Source organism: Ambystoma mexicanum, chromosome 2p (genome assembly GCF_040938575.1).
Source record: "Ambystoma mexicanum isolate Mex_15411 chromosome 2p, UKY_AmexF1_1, whole genome shotgun sequence".
NCBI classification, from domain to species: domain Eukaryota; kingdom Metazoa; phylum Chordata; class Amphibia; order Caudata; family Ambystomatidae; genus Ambystoma; species Ambystoma mexicanum.
In genome coordinates, this window is record NC_090923.1 from 1,269,197,396 (window position 1) to 1,269,221,517 (window position 24,122).

Below are 24,122 nucleotides of genomic sequence, written 5' to 3' on the forward strand. Positions count from 1 at the left end.
CCGGCCAAGGGGGCGCAAGGCTCCGCCGGTGTGCGGCCCGGCTGCTGTGTCTTCTCCTCACCCGGCGCCGCAGCGAACAACCGCCAAACAGCCACACAGTCCCCACAGGCCCCCACCCAGGCCCCTGGAGTCGGCAGCCTCTCTCGCGGAGGGGACCCGCGCGGCTGGGCTGAGGCATCCACCACCCGCGAAGGGCCAGCCAACCCATGCGGAACCAGCTGCTGTTGTTGCCGAGGTCAGGACAAACTTCAGCGGTCCCCGGGTGGGGGTGGCAGGACCGGGACGAGCGCTTCACAGCACCGGCACCGCAGAGGGAGCGGACGGCCCACTCCGTTGGTTGCTGGTGGGGCCTCGAGGATCTCCCATCACCCGGGAAGGCTGCAGAGCCCCAGGTGATGTCCAGGTGGCCAGGGGCTTCGGAACTGAGTTCAGCTCGGCTGATGTTCCTCCCTGCGATCTCGTGGGAGCGATAGTGTATATTTAAAGCAGTTGCACTGCCGGAATGTGCAGGATTGATAAGGATTTTAGACGGCCGCACGGGAGCTCCCAGAGGAGCGGCCATCTTGTTTGGGTCTCTAGCGCCCTCTCTAGGATTCCACTTTAATAAGCCAGGGGCTTGTACCCGAACGTGGTCCTCTGCGTAAGCACAGATGTCATCACTGTACTATTCGTATGTGAGAATAAAAAGAATTCCTCCGCATAGTTGGGGATCCCTAAAACTGGGGCTGTGCAGATTGCATTATTCTACTCATCAAACCCTTCTTCCATTTCGTCAATCCAGAAAATTCTGTCCCCATTCACTTGTGCTTTATTTAAAGCTTGCAACAAGGGCCTTATGTATGTGCTGTAATCAAAGACCCAAGCTCTGACATAATTACACAGTTCCAAAAAGTTCTGCATGTGCTTGATCGTGTTTGGCTTTGCTGTTTTCATAATAGCCTCAGCCCTTTCTGGAGTAATCTTCCTTCTGTCATGTGAGATTAGCTGCCCTATATACAACAATTCCTCCTGACAATACTGTAATTTCCCCTTGTCTACTTTATATCATTTATCTGCATGGATAATCATTAGTTGATTTGAATCATGTCTGCACCCATTCTCTATGGGGCTACAGATCAATATATCATCTACGTACTGCAATACAACATTTTCTAAATCAATATTGCTCAAGTCCATCTGCAGGACTCTATTGAAAATCGATGGAGACTCACAGTACCCCTGAGGCAAGCAAGTACTTTTCAGTTTGGTCTGTTTAAACCTAAACGACGTTAGATCCTGTGAGTCTTAATGCAATGGTATTGAGAAAAACACATTTTCAAGTGAATCACAGTGAAATACCGTGCCTTAACAGGGATAATATATAAGATTGTGGCAGGATTAGGAACTAGAGGGAACTCAGCCTCTTCAATCTGGTTAATCGGTTTTAAATCTTGAATTAGATTCCAAGACCCTCCTTTCGCTTTCTTAATCGGATAAACTGCGGTACTACACGATGACTCTGACATTACTAAGATACCTTGTTCCATCATGGCAGATATTGGGCCTCATTCCGAGTACGGCGCTAACCAATGGCGCTATTAACGCCTTGGTTGATGCCGTACCCGGACCGGCAGCGCCTTGGTGGATGGCGGAATTACCGCCCCATTCCAAGGTTGGCGGGGCGGTAATTCCCCATTCACCAAGGCTCTTCCCCATTCCCAAATGAGCCCCCATAGGGCTCAATGGGAATGGGGAAGATTCAAATAACGGTGACCGTTCATTACGGTCACCGTTATTGGCTTGGAGGCCCCTTTGCGCCCTCGACTTTAACACCTGCTCAAAGCAGGCATTAAGGGCGAGGGCGCAAAGGGAACCTCGGAGTATGGCGGTAAGGGATTACCGCCACCGGTCTCGTTACCGGTGGCCGCTATCCCTTACCGCCATACTCGGAATGAGGCCCATTGTCTTAAAAATACCTTTGTCTGCCTCTTGGGACATAGGATACTGTCGTGCTTGAGGTAAAATTACTCCTGGTTTCAATTAAATATTTACTTCTCTAACCCCCTTCAATAGGCCTACGTCATACGGGCCTGTGGTCCACAATAAATTGGAACTTTCACCATGTCTTCATCAAAATACTCGGGACGTTTCCTTACTATCATCATTTTCTGAGAGATCTCTCGTCTAATGACTTTTACCTAATAAGTAATATCCAGCTCTAACTCAAATAATACTTTTGTCATTGGCCGGGTGGTCACACGACATGTCCTCATCAATGAAATTGTTTAATCTGCAACCTTCCGCTATGGCGATTACTGCGCGCAATCGTCTGCCATCATAATCAACTTCATTAAGCCTAACTAGATCTCCTCATACTATAGCTACTTCAATATCTAAAGGAAAGTCTTGTTCTTTCTCTTCATCCATAGTGTCATGATCCCTGCTTCCAAGGGGTCAGGACTTGCCCCACGACCTTGGAAGCAGGCCCATGACTCTGATCCCAGGAACCAGCCAGTCCCTATAGGGACCCTCTGGACCTTGTCCTGGCGCCAGTGGCGCCAGGCTCATGATGGTGACTGGTCCCGGCACAGGAAGCGCCGGGCTCATATTAGATAAGAGTGCTTGGTGGACCTACCTGTAACAGACCATGCTGCTTACTTACCAGCTAACTGGTCTCCTGATCCTTCTCTGCCTGGAACTACTTTTTCTGTCTGGGTGGAGCAGGAGCCACTCCCTGGAAGCAGAACACAGGAACTCTTCTAGAAATCTGGAACTCTTTTCTTACCTGGGTGGGGCCGTGGAAGGAGACGCCTAAGCACTACAGAAGGCTATTTAAACCACACCCGATTGGTTTCACGTGCTTCGCGTTATTCTGCATCTGCAGCAGGACGCTCACCGTGTCAGCTCCAGGAAACCTCCAGCTCCAGATCTTGTGAACACGAAATAACCTGCTGGAATCCAATCTTCAGTCTTCTTCAGTCTTCTGCAGCTCCTGCAAAACAAAGGCACAGGTTAGGCTAAAGTAAAGGCAGTGAATCTACTTACCTAATCCAACGGCAGCATCCAAGGCGCCTTTTTCTGCCTTTCTCTTCCGGCATCCGACATCTGCAAAGAGAGAGAACATCGGTCAGTAATATTCAACTACAAGTTCTGCTTACCTGTGTTACGCCCGTTCCAACTCAGCTCGCGCTGCATTCCGGCACCTGCAAGGCAAGATACATCGGTTAGTAACGCTTAGTTACAAGACTGCTTACCCGTCGCTTTCAATCTGTTCGCGCTGCACCTCAGCACCTGCAAAGACAAAAGAGACATTACGGAGCATTCTCCAGCGCTAGTGCAGTCTTTCTACTTACGTGCCATTAGAAGGATAATCTTCATCGTCACAGCATCTGAAAAGGGAAAGACATAGACTTTACAGACTTAAGACTTTTGAAAGAGAGGAGAACAATGCAAAAGGAACTTTAATACTTACAAGGCACGCTCGTGCATTAACGGCGTCTTCGCTCTCAGCAAATCCTCTGCTATCAAGAGGCAGAGCTCGCATCCAGTGAAGCAACTGGATCCAGCGCCCCTGCACAAGACGCAGGATGGAGAGCCCGTTATTTACCTATATAAGGTAAGCGCAATATCAACCCAGTTCCACGGGGAAAGAAAGGGCGAGAGGGGCTAGGAACTTTCCGAACCTTCCAAACACTAATACCTTGGTTTACCCTTGCAGACATCTCACTCTTCAGCTTAAACTGTCGGTGGGGAGGGGTCCCAGTCCGGGAGCAAAACGAACCCTGCGTCTAACACTGAAGACAGTATCCTCGCCAGATCAAGACCTGCGCCTCCGGGGGAACCAGGTGAGCGTTACAGAACGCGAAGCCTTACCACAAAATTCCCGCCCAGGCGCAATGGAAACCTCAGACACAGACCAGTTGGCCCAATTACTCGGGGAGTTGAGGGCGGAAGTACACGCTGCACGTCAGGAAACAAATGCCCTAAGGAGGGAGTTAGTGGTCTCCAAAGAGCGAACAGACGATTTGGCTAGACAATTGCTGCAAGCCCAAGCTGGACAAACTCGTCTACCAACCCCAAGTGGGGGCCACGCTCCTCCAGCTTCCTCGAATCCGGTACAAATCAATCTACCAGGAAATATACCTTTGGCTCCGCCCGAACGCTTTTCAGGTGATTCAAAAAGGTTTGCTGTGTTCTTCAATCAATGTCGCTTGCACTTTTTGTGCAGACCCGCCGCTTTTCCAACGGACCAGGCTAAAGTGGCCTTCGTGCTCTCTTATCTCAGTGGCAGTGCCGCAAATTGGTCTGTTCCTTTAGTGTCTCAAGATGACCCCATTCTCCATAACTTCCAGGACTTCCAAGCCAGTATGGAGAAACTGTTCGCAAGGCACTATCAGGGACAGGCCTTGGACAATGAACTTCTTTCACTACGACAAGGCAATCAAGATCTTCTGACTTATATTGCATCATTTAACAGACTAGTGGTGGAAACCGGATGGCCGGAGGATAAGAGGATCACACTGTTTTACAGAGGTCTGCGTGGGGAATTAAAAGACGTTCTGGCTCAAGTGGTAAATCCTCCACAAGACTGTTCCGAATATATCGATCTGGTAGTGCAATTGGATCATCGACTACAGAATCGGAAAGCTGATCGATCCAGATTTGAAACCCGACTTTTTTCAAGGCCACAAAGTTCTACGAAAGGAACTGATTCCGTGGAACCCATGCAAATAGGGGGTGTAAAAGGACCTTTAACCCAAAAGGAGAGGGAAAGGAGGAGACAACTGCAATTATGCCTCTATTGCGGAAACTCAGGGCACTTTCTTCGAGATTGTCCAGTGAAGCCCAAGAAGAAGATAGTAGGGGCGTCTGATAAAGGTACCGAGAATTCTGAGCCGGGAAACGACCTAGCCCGGCAAGTGTAGAGGTCCGCTTGCCGAGCGTTAAAACCAGTTCTTTGACCTCGCATTTCATCATGCCCATGGTCCTCGTGAGTCCTGAACAGCCTAATCGTATGCATGCCATTAAAGCATACATTGATAGTGGCGCAATCGGGAATTACTTGGACGGTGAGCTGGCCGCCAGAATGAATCTGTCTCTTTGTCCAAAGACGGTGAAAGACGTCATTACCACCGTGGATGGGACGGAAATAGCTTCCGGACCCGTAACTCACACCACCATGGAAGTAACGTTAGTAAGCCAAGATGGGCATCAAGAGAAGATCGTGTTTGATGTGATCAAGGCCCCTCAGTTTCAAGTCATCTTGGGAGTTCCTTGGTTGGAGAAACACAATCCTCAAATTGATTGGCGAGCAAAGACAATCCGGTTTCCAGAATGCGCTTCTACCTGCTACCCTCAGCTCTCCACCAAACTAGCTGCAACTGTTTCTGAGAGTCCGCAACTGCCTCCTGAATACCAGGAATTCCAAGATGTCTTTCGGAAAGACCAAGCTAATTCTTTGCCTCCTTACAGATCATACGACTGTCAGATAGACCTGATTCCCGGATCCACTCCTCCGTGCAGTCGGATTTATGCCCTTACTGAACCTGAAAATCTCCACCTAAGGCAATATTTGGACCAGTACCTGGCTAACGGATTCATCCGTCCTTCGAAGTCCCCGGCCTCCTCAGCTCTGTTCTTCGTGCCAAAAAAGGAGGGAGACTTAAGAACGTGTATAGACTACCGTGCCCTGAACCAGATTACAATTAAGAACAGGTATCCATTGCCATTGATCCCAGAACTACTTGACCAAGTCAAAAACGCCTGCATATATACTAAGTTAGACCTCAGAGGAGCCTACCATTTGGTGCGAATAAAGGAGGGCGATGAATGGAAGACGGCCTTTCGTACCAAGTATGGACTGTTCGAGTATCAAGTGATGCCCTTCGGGTTGTGTAACGCACCGGCCGCATTCCAGTTCTTTATGAATGACGTGCTCCGTGAACTCATTGATGTGTGTGTAGTTGTATACATTGACGACATTCTGGTTTATTCGTCCTCTGAGGCAGAACACCGAAAACATGTAACCGCAGTACTGGAGAGGCTCCGCAAACACAAACTTTTTGCAAAATTAGAGAAGTGCGTCTTTCATGTTACTGAGGTCGAATTTCTGGGATTTATTTTGTCACCTAACGGAGTTCACATGGACTCAAGGAAAGTAGATGCAATAATCAAGTGGCCCTCACCATCATCTGTAAAAGGGGTTCAAAGTATGTTGGGCTTCGCCAACTTCTATCGCAGGTTTATGCCAGACTTTTCTCGGGTAGTCCAACCCATTACAGCTCTCCTCAGAAAAAACAAACGTTTTGAATGGTCTACCGAGGCAGAACAAGCCTTTCAGGAGCTAAAGACTAAATTTACCTCCGCCCCGATTTTAAAACATCCCCGCCCGGAACTACCTTACATCGTCGAGACCGATGCCTCCAGCCTTGCTATGGGAGCAGTGCTTTCACAAAGAGATCCAGAAACCAACCAGTTGCACCCCGTGGCGTTTTGGTCTCGTAAATTATCAGCCCCAGAAATCAATTACACCATTACCGATAAGGAACTGTTGGCTATTAAGTCCGCCTTTAAGGCCTGGCGGCATTATCTCTTAGGAGCCCGACACACAGTCACTGTCATTACTGACCATCGTAATCTACAGTATCTTAAATCAGCCAAAGCTCAATCCTCCAGACAACTTCGCTGGGCATTATTTTTTGCCGAATTTGATTTTATAATCACCTACCGAGCAGGCAATAAGAATGGTAAAGCGGATGCCCTCTCTCGAATCGGAGTAGAGGAACACATGGTTAACCCTGAGCTCGTACCTATTATTCCTGAACAAAGAATCCTGGGTTTGATCAGCATGCAATCCATTGAAGAAATTGAAACCCAGGTTAAACAACTTGTAACTCCAACGGACATACAAAAATGGCAGCTTCAGGGGGAAGACTTCACAGTAAAGAACGACTTATTATACTTCAAGGAACGACTTTATCTACCCTGTACCAGCTTACAAAATCAAGTCATCTCTTGTTATCACGACTCCTTAATGGAAGGACACCCGGGTATGGCCAAGACCTCGGAAAAGGTCAAGCGTCACTTTTGGTGGCCATCTTGGAGAAAAGACATCAGAAACTTTGTCATGTCCTGTGGAGTGTGCGCCCAGAACAAGAGTCCTAAGGAAAAACCAGCAGGCCTCTTACAACCACTTGAAATCCCACCTCATCCCTGGCATACCCTTTCCATGGACTTTATCACCGACTTACCTCCCTGTTCCGGATACAATACAATCCTGGTAATCGTAGACTTATTTTCAAAAATGGCACATTTCATCCCACTAAAGGGGTTACCGTTAGCAGCAATCCTGGCTCGAGAATTTCTTGAAAACATCGTTCGGTTGCACGGCTTTCCTTCAGTTTTAATCTCAGACAGAGGAAGTCAATTCATCTCCCACTTCTGGCGGAGTTGCTGTCGGTTAGCTCAAATTGATGTGAGGCTTTCCACCAGTCACCACCCACAAACCGATGGTCAGACCGAAAGGACCAATCAGACTTTGGAACAGTACCTACGCTGCATGCTGCAACAGACAGGAGGAACTTGGAAGGACATCCTTTGGATAGCCGAGTACGCTTACAATAACTCAGTCCACTCTGGAACCGGAAAGACCCCGTTTTTTCTTTTGTATGGTAATCATCCTCGAACCTCTAACCTGGATCCACCTCAGGATCTTGGAACACCAGCAGTTGACCACCTACATTCAACCATCACCCAAGCCTTCAAGGAAGCTACTACCCACCTTCAAAGGGCCAAGGAACAATACAAGAAAGGAGCAGATCAACACTGAAAGGAAGCCCCTCAATACCAAATAGGAGATCAAGTCTGGTTATCCACCAAATATTTACCCCTAAAGGGACCACGCACCTTTAACCCAAGATACCTGGGACCCTACTCTGTTACTGCCATAATAAATCCAGTAGCGGTCAAGTTGGATTTACCCCCTCGCATGAAAATGCACCCAGTCTTCCATGTTTCACTACTAAGACCAGTTCAACCAGAAACCCGATTGACTAAATCTCCTGAACCTATCCTAGTTGACGGAGAACTTGAGTTTGAAATCAAAAACATCCTGGATTCCAAGATCTCCAAATCAAAACTACACTACCTGATTGACTGGAAAGGCTACGGCCCCCAAGAAAGATCTTGGGAACCTGCAGAACATGTACACGCACCCCGACTAATCAAGAAATTTCATCGGACATTTCCTAACAAACCAAGACCTCCGGAGAAGTCAACCTTGGGAGGGGCCTTGAGGGGGGGTGCTGTCATGATCCCTGCTTCCAAGGGGTCAGGACTTGCCCCACGACCTTGGAAGCAGGCCCATGACTCTGATCCCAGGAACCAGCCAGTCCCTATAGGGACCCTCTGGACCTTGTCCTGGCACCAGTGGCGCCAGGCTCATGATGGTGACTGGTCCCGGCACAGGAAGCGCCGGGCTCATATTAGATAAGAGTGCTTGGTGGACCTACCTGTAACAGACCATGCTGCTTACTTACCAGCTAACTGGTCTCCTGATCCTTCTCTGCCTGGAACTACTTTTTCTGTCTGGGTGGAGCAGGAGCCACTCCCTGGAAGCAGAACACAGGAACTCTTCTAGAAATCTGGAACTCTTTTCTTACCTGGGTGGGGCCGTGGAAGGAGACGCCTAAGCACTACAGAAGGCTATTTAAACCACACCCGATTGGTTTCACGTGCTTCGCGTTATTCTGCATCTGCAGAAGGACGCTGACCGTGTCAGCTCCAGGAAACCTCCAGCTCCAGATCCTGTGAACACGAAATAACCTGCTGGAATCCAATCTTCAGTCTTCTTCAGTCTTCTGCAGCTCCTGCAAAACAAAGGCACAGGTTAGGCTAAAGTAAAGGCAGTGGATTCCAAGATCTCCAAATCAAAACTACACTACGTGATTGACTGGAAAGGCTACGGCCCCCAAGAAAGATCTTGGGAACCTGCAGAACATGTACACGCACCCCGACTAATCAAGAAATTTCATCGGACATTTCCTAACAAACCAAGACCTCCGGAGAAGTCAACCTTGGGAGGGGCCTTGAGGGGGGGTGCTGTCATGATCCCTGCTTCCAAGGGGTCAGGACTTGCCCCACGACCTTGGAAGCAGGCCCATGACTCTGATCCCAGGAACCAGCCAGTCCCTATAGGGACCCTCTGGACCTTGTCCTGGCGCCAGTGGCGCCAGGCTCATGATGGTGACTGGTCCCGGCACAGGAAGCGCCGGGCTCATATTAGATAAGAGTGCTTGGTGGACCTACCTGTAACAGACCATGCTGCTTACTTACCAGCTAACTGGTCTCCTGATCCTTCTCTGCCTGGAACTACTTTTTCTGTCTGGGTGGAGCAGGAGCCACTCCCTGGAAGCAGAACACAGGAACTCTTCTAGAAATCTGGAACTCTTTTCTTACCTGGGTGGGGCCGTGGAAGGAGACGCCTAAGCACTACAGAAGGCTATTTAAACCACACCCGATTGGTTTCACGTGCTTCGCGTTATTCTGCATCTGCAGCAGGACGCTGACCGTGTCAGCTCCAGGAAACCTCCAGCTCCAGATCCTGTGAACACGAAATAACCTGCTGGAATCCAATCTTCAGTCTTCTTCAGTCTTCTGCAGCTCCTGCAAAACAAAGGCACAGGTTAGGCTAAAGTAAAGGCAGTGAATCTACTTACCTAATCCAACGGCAGCATCCAAGGCGCCTTTTTCTGCCTTTCTCTTCCGGCATCCGACATCTGCAAAGAGAGAGAACATCGGTCAGTAATATTCAACTACAAGTTCTGCTTACCTGTGTTACGCCCGTTCCAACTCAGCTCGCGCTGCATTCCGGCACCTGCAAGGCAAGATACATCGGTTAGTAACGCTTAGTTACAAGACTGCTTACCCGTCGCTTTCAATCTGTTCGCGCTGCACCTCAGCACCTGCAAAGACAAAAGAGACATTACGGAGCATTCTCCAGCGCTAGTGCAGTCTTTCTACTTACGTGCCATTAGAAGGATAATCTTCATCGTCACAGCATCTGAAAAGGGAAAGACATAGACTTTACAGACTTAAGACTTTTGAAAGAGAGGAGAACAATGCAAAAGGAACTTTAATACTTACAAGGCACGCTCGTGCATTAACGGCGTCTTCGCTCTCAGCAAATCCTCTGCTATCAAGAGGCAGAGCTCGCATCCAGTGAAGCAACTGGATCCAGCGCCCCTGCACAAGACGCAGGATGGAGAGCCCGGCATTTACCTATATAAGGTAAGCGCAATATCAACCCAGTTCCACGGGGAAAGAAAGGGCGAGAGGGGCTAGGAACTTTCCGAACCTTCCAAACACTAATACCTTGGTTTACCCTTGCAGACATCTCACTCTTCAGCTTAAACTGTCGGTGGGAAGGGGGCCCAGTCCGGGAGCAAAACGAACCCTGCGTCTAACACTGAAGACAGTATCCTCGCCAGATCAAGACCTGCGCCTCCGGGGGAACCAGGTGAGCGTTACACATAGGTATCATGGGCTTGAATAAAATTTAATCAGGAATCCTCACAGTTTTACCCACTATTCCTGGCAACCATGTTAACAAAGTGCACACTCCATAGATAAAAAACTTCTGGTTTAGTGGTATGGCTCGCATGGCCATTCATCCTGTAAATGCCTTGATTATTTCACATGGGTTTAAATAGTGCATCCCTTGTGTCGGACACACTATGCCCTCAACAGTACACAAAACTGTCATATTCAACTTAGTCATTAAATCTCTACCCAAAATATTGACAGGTGTCTGCCTTGAATGCAACAATGGTGCAGACATGTCACACTCGCCTATAGAGACCGACAAGTTTTCAGTAAACGGAACTCTACTTGTAGCTTCTGTGACATCTTGAGTATTCATGGCATTTCCAGACATAGAAAATGTCCCCTCTCGTATATACGAGCGTGTTGCCCCCATGACCAGTAAAAATGAAAAAGATTTGCCCCCTATATTGACGTCGACCCTGGGTTCCTCTTGAGGATTAGGCGTCAACGATAGTACTGAACACACCAAGTCTCCCAGTGAGCTGTCCTATTGTGGATACAGTCTCATCCCTGTACCTGTGAAGGGGTTCCCTTCATTGACAGTGACACCCCCTATTCTAGGAGTCATTAACTGTCCTGTATATGTGCTCAGTTGTATCTGCATGGGTGACTGCTGCGACTGCCCTTGTGGCGAATATACTGCTGTCTGCTGTGTTTGAAAGCCTTGTTGCACTCTCGGCGATGTGGTTCCTGGCCTGTCTGATCCCGAATAAACCCATCTCCATTCTGCTGCAAATATGCAGGCGGGTTTGAAGGCCTCCCTCTTGAGAACTGCCCATTTTGCACATATCCCTGACTTGTACACATACGAGCAAGTTGTCCTGACATACCACACATCCAACATATAGGAGGAAGTCTTCTAACTTGCCCCACCTGTATGTTTTTATCATTATTCTGAAGATTTTCCCTGGAATAACAACCTGTCTATATGGATAAGATACATAGATGATATTTTTGGCATTTGGACACAAACAGAATCTGAACTTTTTAACTTTTTTGATTATTTAAACAACATAGACCCTCGAATCCAGTTTACACACGAACACACAACAAAAATTATACACTTCTTGGATCTAGAAATAAGGGTAACTGACTGTGAATATCAGACCACAATTTATCGCAAGAGCACGGATCGCAATAATCTCCTACAAAGACTAAGTTTCCATCAACCGAGCCTTATCAAAAATCTCCCCTATAGCCAGATGTTAAGGGTCAAGAGAATAGTTAGTGATCCTTCAGACTATCAAGAAGCATTGAAAGAGATGGGAACCACATTTTTGGAAAGAGGATATTCAGAGGAAGAGATAGATACAGCCACTGCTCGAACTGCTACACAGAGCCGAGAAGAACTACTGAAACCCAAAGTGAAAATAGAACAAACGACCCCAATGGTCTTTGTGTCCAAATACTCCAGACAGAGCAGCCGAATCAAATCTATAATAAAGAAAAATTGGAATACCATAACTTGCGACCAGAGAATAGAACATCTTTTTAAGTATCTACCTACCTTTGCGTATCAACGCAGTCAGAACCTGAAAGACAAATTAGTTAATACAAAACCTTCATGCAAAAAGAAGTTAAAAGATCGAATAGGCACATTTCCGTGCCTAATTTGCAGCAACTGCAATTACATCATTAAAGGTTCAACTATTAAGCATCCACATTCCGGAGCCAAAATTAAGCTGAAGGATTATGCTAGCTGTGATACACAGAATATTGTTTATGGAATAAAATGCCCTTGTGGGCTGTTCTATGTAGGACAGACCCAACGCACTGCAAAAATTTGATGGAATGAGCATCGTTCATGCATAAGGAATCACACAGCAACTTCAGCAGTGGCCAGACACTGGCAAGAGAAAAAACATAATTTGTCACAAATAAGATTTGTTATTTTAGAAGTGGTTCGCAAATTCAACAAATATGAGAATCTCCAGAAAAGACTCGACCAACCAGAAACATTTTGGATAGATCGACTGAGCTCTCTGATACCTAGAGGGTTGAATGAAGAAATAAACTATATGTGCTATCTATGAAGTTTTAAAATAATCGACTGATGGTGTAAAGAAAGTGACCCAACTGTTCGTCTACTCTACATCCAGCTCTACTGTTTGAATCCACCCTTGTTATACCATAGCAGGACTATTGTGCTTTCTTGCGAATTCCCTTTGTTTTGACAAGTGTTCCTTTTTATTCGCGAGTGTCCTTTGCAGACCAATGAATGAATGTTTCTTTTTTCTTTCATTTTTCCTTATTTGCATCGGTTTATGGACTCGGAAACTAGACAGAGTTATTACAAAAAATATAACTTTGATTCTAAACTACGAGTAATGATTTGAAGATTCCTAAATAGTTCCTATGCTGCATAGACATTTAGGAATTCACTCCCAGTAGTGTTATCTAATGTTATCATTTGCTTAAACAGAATTCAGACACATTATGGTGAATTACACTTCTTTTGATGCCACATAGCATCAGTCCGGTTCCTAACAGCAATTCTGCAGCATTTTTGTCTGCTAATGCCATAGTTCCACTTTTCATAGCACTCAGGGTTGTTATAACAACATCCCCGCCTCCTGTACCTCCACGGTAATGGGACCCAGGACGTACGTGTCTCCACGCGACGCTCCTGGATCTCCATGACACCACCATTTACGATGCCGGGTTGCATCGGCTTTGTTTTCAACTCGAATTTCGCGCTCAGTTCGCACTTGCCTTTAAATTGCTGTTATTTTACCTTAATAGCATTTAGCGTTGTCATGGCAACATTCGCCTCCCGTGCTCTCACGGAGGTGGGACCCAAGGCATACGTGTTTCCACGCAACGCCTTTGGGTTTCCATGACAACATATAAATACTCCCTTTCTTTCCCTAGTCGCGTTTGCGGCTTCACAAATGCGTCTGACTTCTACAGAGCGTTGTTCTGCAGAGCGTTTTTCTGCTGAGTAATGGTACGTATGATTCACACGCTTGCAGTGAATAGCGGTTCAAACCTGTATTGTTTAGTAATAACAATTTACATAATACCTACAGGAATATACACTCAGATTGGATTCTTCAGTTACGAATTTATAATCCATTGGATTTGAGGGTACATTCGATCTAATTCGTTAATGTTTAAACAATGATTACAATGTTAGTCTCATTGACGAAAATGGTTTCCTGTTTGTTTTTTTTGTTTTTTTTGTTTTTTCTGTTTTTCAACATCCCCACCACTACAATTGCATTTTGACACAACATGGAACCGGTGTGTGTTTACATTTATGTATTACATTCTGATATTATTGTGGAATGATCTTGTTTCTTTAAATGTTGATTTAAAAATGAAATAGAGTAATATATTGGGCACATTTAAGTTGTTGTACGGCCCTGACAAAGGTTTAATAACCGAAATGCATTGGCAAAATGTACATACAATTACGGCCAGTATTTTATGTTTGTCCTCATGGAATATGAAATAGAATATTCTTTCAAAGAAGAGCAACCAAGAGATATTGAATAAATATTTCTCTTTAGAAAATGATTAAGAATTGGATGATATAATTGGAACTTTAGTGGATACTCAGTACTAATAGAGCCAAAGAGTACAGCCCTTGTTGTAGAGCCAACTGAGAGCACCAGTCTTAATAGAGTATTCTCACTCTATTTTCCTTTGCTTATAATTATTTGGTCCTTATGCCATAGGACGTTTACATGACTGGTAGCCCCAGGCCAAAACTTTATTAATGAACACGAGAAAACTAAATTTGATCAGTATACAAGCTACACTACGTACTGCCCTCCTTCAACCTTTTTTGTTTATCATTATTCTGAACATTTTGGAACCAACCTTGATTATTCTGGAAGTTTCCCTAATTATTCAGGAAGCCTCTGCCTCGAAGGCCTCCCCTTCCTCTTGGAATAAATCCATTATTTCTTTGGTCGAACTGCCTTTGCTTATTCATTTGCAGCATATTTGCTACTTGTTGTGAACCTGGTTTGTCCCCACTAGTCAACATTGCCCCCTTCAATGGCATAGTTAGATAGCTTTTTCTGCACTCATTTTGCTTCTTCACCCTTTCCAGCATGGTCTTTCATTTGGTTTTTCTCTTGCAGAAGCCTTCAATAATGCACAATGGTCAGCTGTATATCCGGCCATGGTTTTCCGTCTATGCCCGCTCATTTCTTGAACTGCTTCTGTACTGCTTCTGGCAGCCCCTGGCACAAAATCTGATATAACACAGGGATAGATTTCTCCCAAGCTTCTCGTGTCTCCAAGGCCATTGCCTCTTGGAAATTTGAATGTAGACAAGAGGATTATCCCCTTCCTGCAACTTTTTTGTCATAATAGCTCCCATATCGGACATATCTGGATATAATTCTCTAAGCGCTTTCCAGACCGTCGCCCTACAGTTATTGAACGGCACTCCATCATGAGCACTGTTAACTGCAGTAACACCAGAATACTTTTCTCTCCACCAAACATCATCAGATCTTTCTCCAAGAATGGCAATCAGAAGACCCTTAATATCCCCTAAAGCTAACATGTTTCCTCCAGTCATTTTCTCTAACTCATGTATCCACTTCGTAGCACCAGAAGTTAATCACGGAAGTTTGCACCTCAAATTATCCTTGTCCATTTGTGGCCGTGGTATATGCTGAGGCCTGGCCCCAACCTTTTCTAATAAAGGAAACTGAGAAATCCCAAACTCACATTCGTCCCCTTCAGTTAATCTTTCCAAAACAGGGACAGTGGTTCCGCATTGCCTTTTACCTGGCAGCGATCGTAACCTACTCACATATGGTAGCAAATCCCTCCTATCACAATGGGAATGCCCTCTAGGTCGACCCAGTCGCATCAAGGACCTTGACGCCCGAGAGATAGGGAGGCCTGGATCCGATCATCTAACTTCCTTATCCATAGAAAAACATCATTCAGATCCACCTCTGTTACCTTCCTTTTGTCATGAACCACTGGACGCGTCCCATCTGGACTTCGTGGTCCCTGACCCATAAGGGACTGAACTCAGCAGTACTCCCAACATGGCTGCTGAACATGAAACGCTGTTTGCCAGTCTCTGTGTTGTACACTCTGCGTACTACAAAGCAGACACGCCCCCGCGGCCCTGTGCATCTCAACGCTACCGCTTGCAATAGTCAGACCTGTGCTGCCGTAGCTCGTACAGCGATTTCCACTGATTCCTGGTTCCCGGTCCCCTAATTTTCCTCCTCCTTCATCCTCCCTTTTTTGTCCTCACCTTGCATTTCTGGATCTCCTTTGCACTCGCCTTCCGAGTGCGCTCCTCACCATTTCCTGGACTTTTTTCCCAGACATCTGAACACTCCTTGGAGACAGGACACGAACCACACGCTGGAACCCGAGGAACCACGCACAGGGTTATACAAGATCTGAACTGTGCGAAAGAAGACTTCATCGAAGAACTCGAACAAACAACACAGACAGGTGAGAAGGGGGGAAACCTGTGACAGATTGAGACGCCTACAAACTGATACAGTTACGGACATGGAGGCTGCAGTTCAAGACCTCATACGTGGCATGCAGGAGTTAACAACATAAGTTCAGAATCTTAAGGCTGAGAATGCTGGATTGAAACAACTAGTCCTGTCACGTGATTCTGCGACCAAGGAAAGTGTGTTGCTGGGCGGAGTGGTGGAAAAATATGATGGCTCATCAAAGAACCTTCGTGGCTTCCTCGATTCGTGTTTAGTGCGCTTTACCTTTAAGCCCTACTACTTCTCCACCCCCAGGGCAAAGGTGGGCTTTATGATTTCACATCTTTCCAGGAATGCATTAACTTGGGCAACGCCCTTAGTTAATTCAGGTGGGTAGTAGCTTCAAAACACTGGCCCTCAGACATTGGAACGCTCTACCCACCCACATTATGAACGAAACATCCTTCTCAAAATTCAAAAGCTTTTTGAAGACTTGGCTTTTCAACAAGTACTAACTGAACCAGAGCACTAATCCACTCCAATTAACTGTACATATCTGACTATTTTGTATATTGTTGTATAATATCTGACTTTTTTGTATATTGTTGTATATATTATTGACTGTTATTCCTGTGTACTTCTGTGTTCGCTTTAAGATCGCATTCTCCCATTGTCTGTAACTACGCCGTGATACCCCCGGGTCTGGGCGTATAACAAATGTAATAAAATAAATAAAATAAAATAAATACCCTCCTGGATGACTATGATGGTTTCGTACGGGCGCTAAAGACCATGTTTGACCGCCCAGAACAGGTTTACAGTGCCCAAGAACTCTTATTGGACTTCCAACAAGAATCCCAGGATATGCTTACCTATGTAACACACTTTAAGCAACTGGGCAAGGAAGCAGACTGGTCCTCTGAGGCCTGTTTTACCCTCTTTCAAAGAGGGCTGAATGAAGAGATAAAAGACGAGCTAGTAAGGGCAGCTCTCCCAGGTTCCTTCCAGGCTCTCATGGACCTCTCTTTACAAATAGACTTTCGTATCCAGGAAAGGAAGGCGCAAAAGAAGAAGACTAAAATGCCCTACCAAAAGACCTCTACAAAGCCTTCCTCTAGACCTGAGCCCGCTCCTTCCCCGACCACAGACCCAGAACCCATGCAACTAGGAGCCTTCCGCAGACCCATAACTCTGTAAGAAAGGATGCGATGGATTCACACCGGGCTGTGCATGTACTGTGCCTCTGATAAACATCTTGTGAGAGAATGTCCTTTAGCCCCTCCACGGCGTTCGGGAAACACCAGCTCCTGATCCTAGATGGAGCACAGCTTCGGGAGAGAGATGTTTGCTCCACATCTATTGCATCCTTTAACTCTCCTGGACAAAACAATCTTAAGATTCTGCAGGCCTTTCTATCGCCTTCCAAGAAAGAAGCGTATCCCATTCTGGCATTAGTGGATTGCGGGGCCATGGGGATATTCATAGATCATGATTGGGTCACTACCCAGCACATTCCATATGAAACATGAGACATCATGCAACCTGTAGAGGCTATCAATGGAAGACCTCTTTCTTCAGGACCCATAACCCTGCAAACCAAAGAGATCCTGCTTTCTATAAACCACCATCAAGAGAGGATCAAATTTGGCATCATAAGATCTGCCCATTATCCAATGCTACTGGGTATGCCCTGGTTACAGAAGCACAACCCCTACATCAACTGGACGGCAGGATCCTTGTTTCTTGGTTCAGAACACTGTATGTCCCACTGTCTATCCCTGGATTCCTCGTCAAGATCCTCTGAAGAACGCAAACAGACCAGCAAGGTCCATTGACGGTCTCAAATATCATCCAGGTTCCCAGGGCCTATCAGGATTACACTGATGTGTTCTCGACTGCCATAGTTCAGGCCCTACCCCCTCACAGACCTGAAGACTGCGCTATTGATACTGAACCCTCAGCAGTGATTCCCTTTGGAAGGATGTTAATTCTATCAGAACCAGAAAAAAGAGCCCTCCGAGAATACTTGGATACCAACCTGGAAAATGTCACTACAACCATCCAAATCCCCGGTGGGAGCTTCGTTGTTTTTTGTTCCCAAGAAAGATACCAATGAGCTTAGGCCTTGCCTTGATTATGGTGGTCTTAATCAATGCACCCTCAAGGACCGCTACCCATTGCCCTTAATCTCGGATATCCTGGAAGCGGTGAGAGGAGCTGTAGTGTTCACGAAATTAGATCTCAGAGGTGCCTAACATCTGATCCGTATAAAGGAGGGTGACAAATGGAAAACAGCCTTTAGAACACCCTTTGGTCATTTTGAATACTTGGTTATGCCCTTCAGAATTGCCAATGCCCCAGCGCTCTTCCAACGTTTTATGGACCGGGTGTTCTCCGATATGCTGTTCTTCTTCGTCATAGTTTACCTGGACGATATACTGATATACTCCAAGGACCATCTGAAGCATGAAGAACATGTTAAGGCAGTCTTACAGCGTCTGCGTGAACATAGGCTCCTGGCTAAACCCGAGAAATGCCTTTTCCAAGTGTCTACTGTTCACTATCTCGGATTTGTCCTTAGCCCAGAAGGAATTGGAATGGACCGCTCAAAACTAGACTCCATTCTATCCTGGCCTGTTCCAACTACTGTGAAACAGATTCAATCCTTCCTGGGGCTTGCCAACCGCTATCGAAAATTCATACCTTCCTTTTTGGAGATAGTACAACCGATCATTACATTGTTGAAGAAGGATACTCCATTTCACTGGACAGCAGTCCAAGATGAGGCGTTTCAACGATTGAAGTCAGAGTTTACACAAGCCCCCATCTTGGCTCAACCTGACATTGATCGACCCTTCCTAGTGGAAATGGATGCCTCTAACTACACCATCGGGGCAGTCCTAAAACAGGAATTTGATGACAAATTAAAACACCCCATCGCCTATCTTTCGTGCACCCTGACTCCTAGCGAAACCCACTATTCTGTTCTGGTAAAGGAACTATTAGCCATCCGTCAAGCCTTCACAGATTGGCGTCATCTACTCCTGGGAGCGAAACATCCTGTTCAGGTCCGCACGGACCATCGGAATCTTCAAGTCCTACAATCCCTGGAATGTAGGAACAGTCGTCAAGCCTGTTGGGCCTTCTTCTTTGCCCAATACCAGTTTCAAATCCATCAGGTTCCTGGAACACACAATATAATTGCTGACGCCTTATCCCGACATCCAGACTATGAAATTCTTGAAGACCGATCCTTCCCAAAGATGTTTCCCCACACAATATTTGTTGCCCAAGCAATCAGTCTCCTGGAAGAAATGCAGATTCAAACCTAGTCCTCTGGGATCTGGAAGGGGTTTGCTGGGAAGAATCGATGGAATCTCAAAACAAAGGACGGATATTTGTTCAAGGATAGTGGTCTGGTCATCCCCACGCAGAGATTGCGACAAAGGATCACAACCCTATGTCATGACGCCCTTCATTCAGGACACCGTGGCATCAGCAACACTCTCTGTTTAATACAAAGACAGTTTTGGTGGCCGAAAAGGAAAGATGATGTCCAGCATTACATCCAAACCTGTGCAGTCTGCACTCAAAATAAGCATGACAACAAGAAACCGGCGGGTCTACTGCTCCAACCAGTGCTGCCAACAAGACCCTGGAAATTCATTGCTATAGACTTTATTGTGGAACTACCACCTTCCAAGGGATACACAACTATCATGGTTACCATTGATTTATTCACTCACATGGCTCATTTCACACCCTTATATAAACTACCATCCTCCTCTGAACTCGCTGGAATCTTCCTGGAACACATATTCCGACTTCATGGACTACCCTCCAAGATCATATCTGACAGAGGACCTCAGTACATATCTCAGTTCTGGAAACACTTACATTGTATACTAGGAATCCAACGTGCCCTCTCCTCGGGTTATCATCCACAGACCAATGGAGCTACTGAACGTGTGAACCAAACCCTGGAGCAATATCTTCACTGTTTTGCCACCAAAGTCCAGGATGATTGGTCACTTCTAATACCCGTGGCTGAATTTGCATACAATAATTCGGACCACTCGGCTGTCAAAACCAGCTCCTTTTTCTGTAGCCAAGGATTTCACCCTTCGGTTCTACCATCCATACTCCAACATCCTACCCCAGTTCCTACAGTTGACTCCTGGATTGAAACCCTCATCAACGTACACAGAGAAGCCAAAGAACACCTCGAAAAGGCCCGAACAAACACCAAGCATTATGCGGATTCCAAAAGAAGACCAGGACCTTCATACGCAGTGGGTGATAAGGCCTGGCTATCCTCGAAACTACTGCTGTGACACTTACAACCAAATAAGTTGGCTCCCCGGTATTATGGTCCTTTTTCCATAAAGGAAATCATTAACCCAGTGGCCTTCTGACTCAAACTACCAGAATCCTGGAAGAGGATTCACACAGTTTTTCACACTTCTCTGTTGAAACCATACGTCCAGTCCTCCCGGACTGCTCCAAGATCTACCCCTGTGGTTGTCAATGATCAGTTACAATACGAAGTGTCCAGAATATGTGACTCCAGGTACAGACGTGGTCAGCTACAGTATCTGGTCGAGTGGAAAGGGTACCCTCCCAGTGAACACACCTAGGAACCAGTCTCAAACATAAATGCCCCCAGACTACTCCGAAGGTACCACCTTATACACCCGGGCAAACCCAGAGGAACTGGGTTTCGGAGGAGGCATGCTGTCATGAACAACCGGACGCGTCCCTTCTGGACTTCGTGGTCCCTGACCCATAGGGGACAGAACTCAGCAGTACTCCCAACATGGCCGCTGAATGTGAAACGCTGTTTGCCAGTCTCCGCGTTGTACGCTCTGCATTCTACAAAGCAGACATGCCCCTGTGGATGTGCATCGTCATCTGACATCTTCTGTCCCCAGCTCGTGTAACATCTTGCCTCTTCGTCTCTAGTCAGAGTCAGTCTGTCTAAAGACAGCTCTTTAGGCTCAAAACTACATGAGCCTCCCTCTTTATTGTACAGCTGTGTACTCTCTAGTCCATCGCTCTTGCCCTTCCTTTTCAAATCCTTTTTTGCCATCATCTCATGATAGACTTTATCCATTTTGTCCCCAAGACTCGTAGAGTCGAACTCATCCTCCAGATTTACTCCAGACGGACCTGGTAGTGGTTCTTGTGTTGGGAAGAACTCTTCTAAATCTTCTCATGATACAACTGGACCAGGATCCATTACTTCATTTTCCAACAGATCAATGTTGCATGTTCTCTGCCTTCTCTTTCGTTCTATGTCATCATCAATTCCTCTACACTTTCTTGCTTCCTCTCTTGCTTTTGCCTCCTCTTTTCTTTTCAGTTCTAGTCTCTTATTCGCCCTTCGTATCTCCTCATCTCTTCGCCTTTGCATCTGTTTCTCCCTTAATCTTTGTTACTCTTGTTCTTCTCTTTTTCTTTCTATCTTTTCTCATTCTGTAACTGCCCTCTGTCTGTTATCATGTTTCCTCTGTTCTTCCGCCTTTTCCCTTTCTCGCTGTTGCTCATTTTGGTACAATTGTTCCCGCCTCTGTCTAGCCTTTCTTTTTACCCTATCCTCTATCAGCTGCTCTTCTCTTTCTCTATTTCTTTTTTCTTGCTCATCACGATCTTCCCTTTGCCTTACGCCATTGATGCTCTTACCATTGAGTTTGAGCAGAATCTGACCTCTCATCCATTCATTCTGTAAAAACGCTACCCCATCAGCATTATAATTTTCCCCTTTCCATCTTTTTATCTTGTGTCCTATATCTAAGGATGTACTTGGCCGTTCACTTCTCTCCTTGAGCTCCCTTCTTATTAGGTACAACCCTTCATCTTTCTTACTATCGCCGTCTGCTTTGGCCACGGCGGGTGGAGCGGAAGGCTCCTCACCCCCCTTTGTGCATACATTAAGTATCCAATCTATAGGAGGGGCTCTTCTCTCTCTTCCTGGTACATTTTCCAGAGTACTAAGCTCGCTGGTCGTTTGTCTAACTTTTTTCCCATGTACGCAGCATGCAAATATGTCATCATATGCTGCAAAACCGCTTCTGATAATAATCCCCCTTGTGGCCATTGAAAGTGAGAGACCCCAGATACTGCTGGCAAATCACCCAACAGAGTCAATAAAGGTACATCCCAAGAGGGAATAAAACCGAGACCAAGAGAGAGTGCGATTAAAGGATTTATCTAAATTAGGGCAAACAGAATCTACTCTGCTCATGCCGAGAGCGCTCTGCAGGAAACATGTTACAACTCATTTTTATACAGTTTTTGTCATCCAAGAGAGGGGAGGCCTAAGGGGTACAGAATCAATCAGGATTGGTCACTAAGAGTAGGCACCTATAGGTGATTTAGGGTCGGCGATGGCTGATTGGTTCACGGGCACGTGACGAGATGACATGGTGCTTGGGGTCAAAGGCTCAGCTGGGCTCATCAGCCTGGCATTCCATGTTGATTCTTTGACATCCTATCTTTGCAACATTTTGCCCTTGTGGCCACACATTTTTATCCATTCAGAACTCTGACCTGTTCGTCCGGCAGCAAGGCCTGTATCTTAACGTTTGTGAAAACAGGGTTCTAAGGCAGGCTTATTTATTGCTGGTTGTGAAGTATTCGCCTCTTTCAAAGGTATTACTCCCCTGTCCAAACATATTTGGAATATACTATGCAAGGTGTGGAGGTTAAGGGGTCAGTGTATGGTCGGGGGTGTCCATTTAGCATCAACAACAGGAATTTCAGAATATATGGCTAGAATGACCGGGTTACAAAAGGTACATATCATGATAACCATGCACTTCCTTGTGGGGGCTCAGTGTCTGAATGTCCAAACATCACTAACTCTCTGTCAACACCGAAATATTCTGGGCGAGTGGAGGCCCCCTTTGCTGTTGGATCTCATACTATACAATGGCTCAAGGCCTTTCATAATACAACTAACATACATCTTTTTACACGTGGCTGGCTGTTTTGCACTTGAGTCACATAGGTTCAAAGCATGCTTTCATCTGTATATGACTAAACATTTTACTGCAAAAAAGAGACAACGAATTTGTTGATGAATGACTAAGTGTTAAAACATTTCTTTGGCTTGTAAATCACTTATTCATAACCGTGCTGGTTGCAGCTAAGGATCTATGAGGGTACCAGCTAGGAGCGACTAACTTCTGCAATACACTTATGCAACATTATACATGCATTTACATTCAGTTTTGGCAAAAATGAGGTAGCGTGTGCTAGTACGTACAGATTTATATTTGGTTAAACATTGTGATATTGCAATTATTAGCTACGAGCATTTCAGAATCATGGGTAAACATACACTGTTCTTTCGTATAACAGGTTATCATAAGAGCTTCCAGTTACACACGTACATATATCTACATCACATTGTTTACTCATAGGCCCCTTCATTCCACTATCAGGTTTGTATGTGTTTGTTTTCATTGAGGGAGAAGAAGGCTCACGGGTTTAAGGGTCTTTTGCAGCTGTTGACTTTGCCCTAAAGTGCACAAGGATTATGTTTTTATGGCCAGGGTCTGCCGGGTGCGGGGAAGGTTTACAGAGACAGATAGCCCTTGCTCTGTCCCTTGCTCTGGGTTGTATCTGAGTCAGTGAAGGGAGTGGGAAAGCAAATGATACAGTGTGGATTTTGTTGCGTTCTCATAGCCAGCCTCTCATGGGAAGCAAGCAGTTGTGTGGACAGCAGAGGGGAGGAGGTGGGGGGAGGCTCTCGCTTACTGTGTGCGCTCAACGGGGAGGGCTGCAGGCTGTAGTGAAACCCTAATAGCCTTTACTATTACAAAATGGAGACTGCGATCCACCCCTGGTTTTGCTGTGCAGAGTGTTCGAGGGTATCACGGCGCCCAGAGATAGTCCCGTACAAAAGGGTTCACAGTTCCTTGAGGTGTTCCCGCACGGGTGTTCCGGGGCCGGGGCCCTGGACCCAAAGCAGCTGTGACTGGGCCTACCCACGAAGCGTAGGAATAAGGGAGGGAGGGTCTCAGGTTCCCTCTACTTCCACTCATTCTCCCCTTTTGTTACTTAAGTAACGAATATTGTAACTCTCTCAATCTCTTAAGCTCTTCCTCT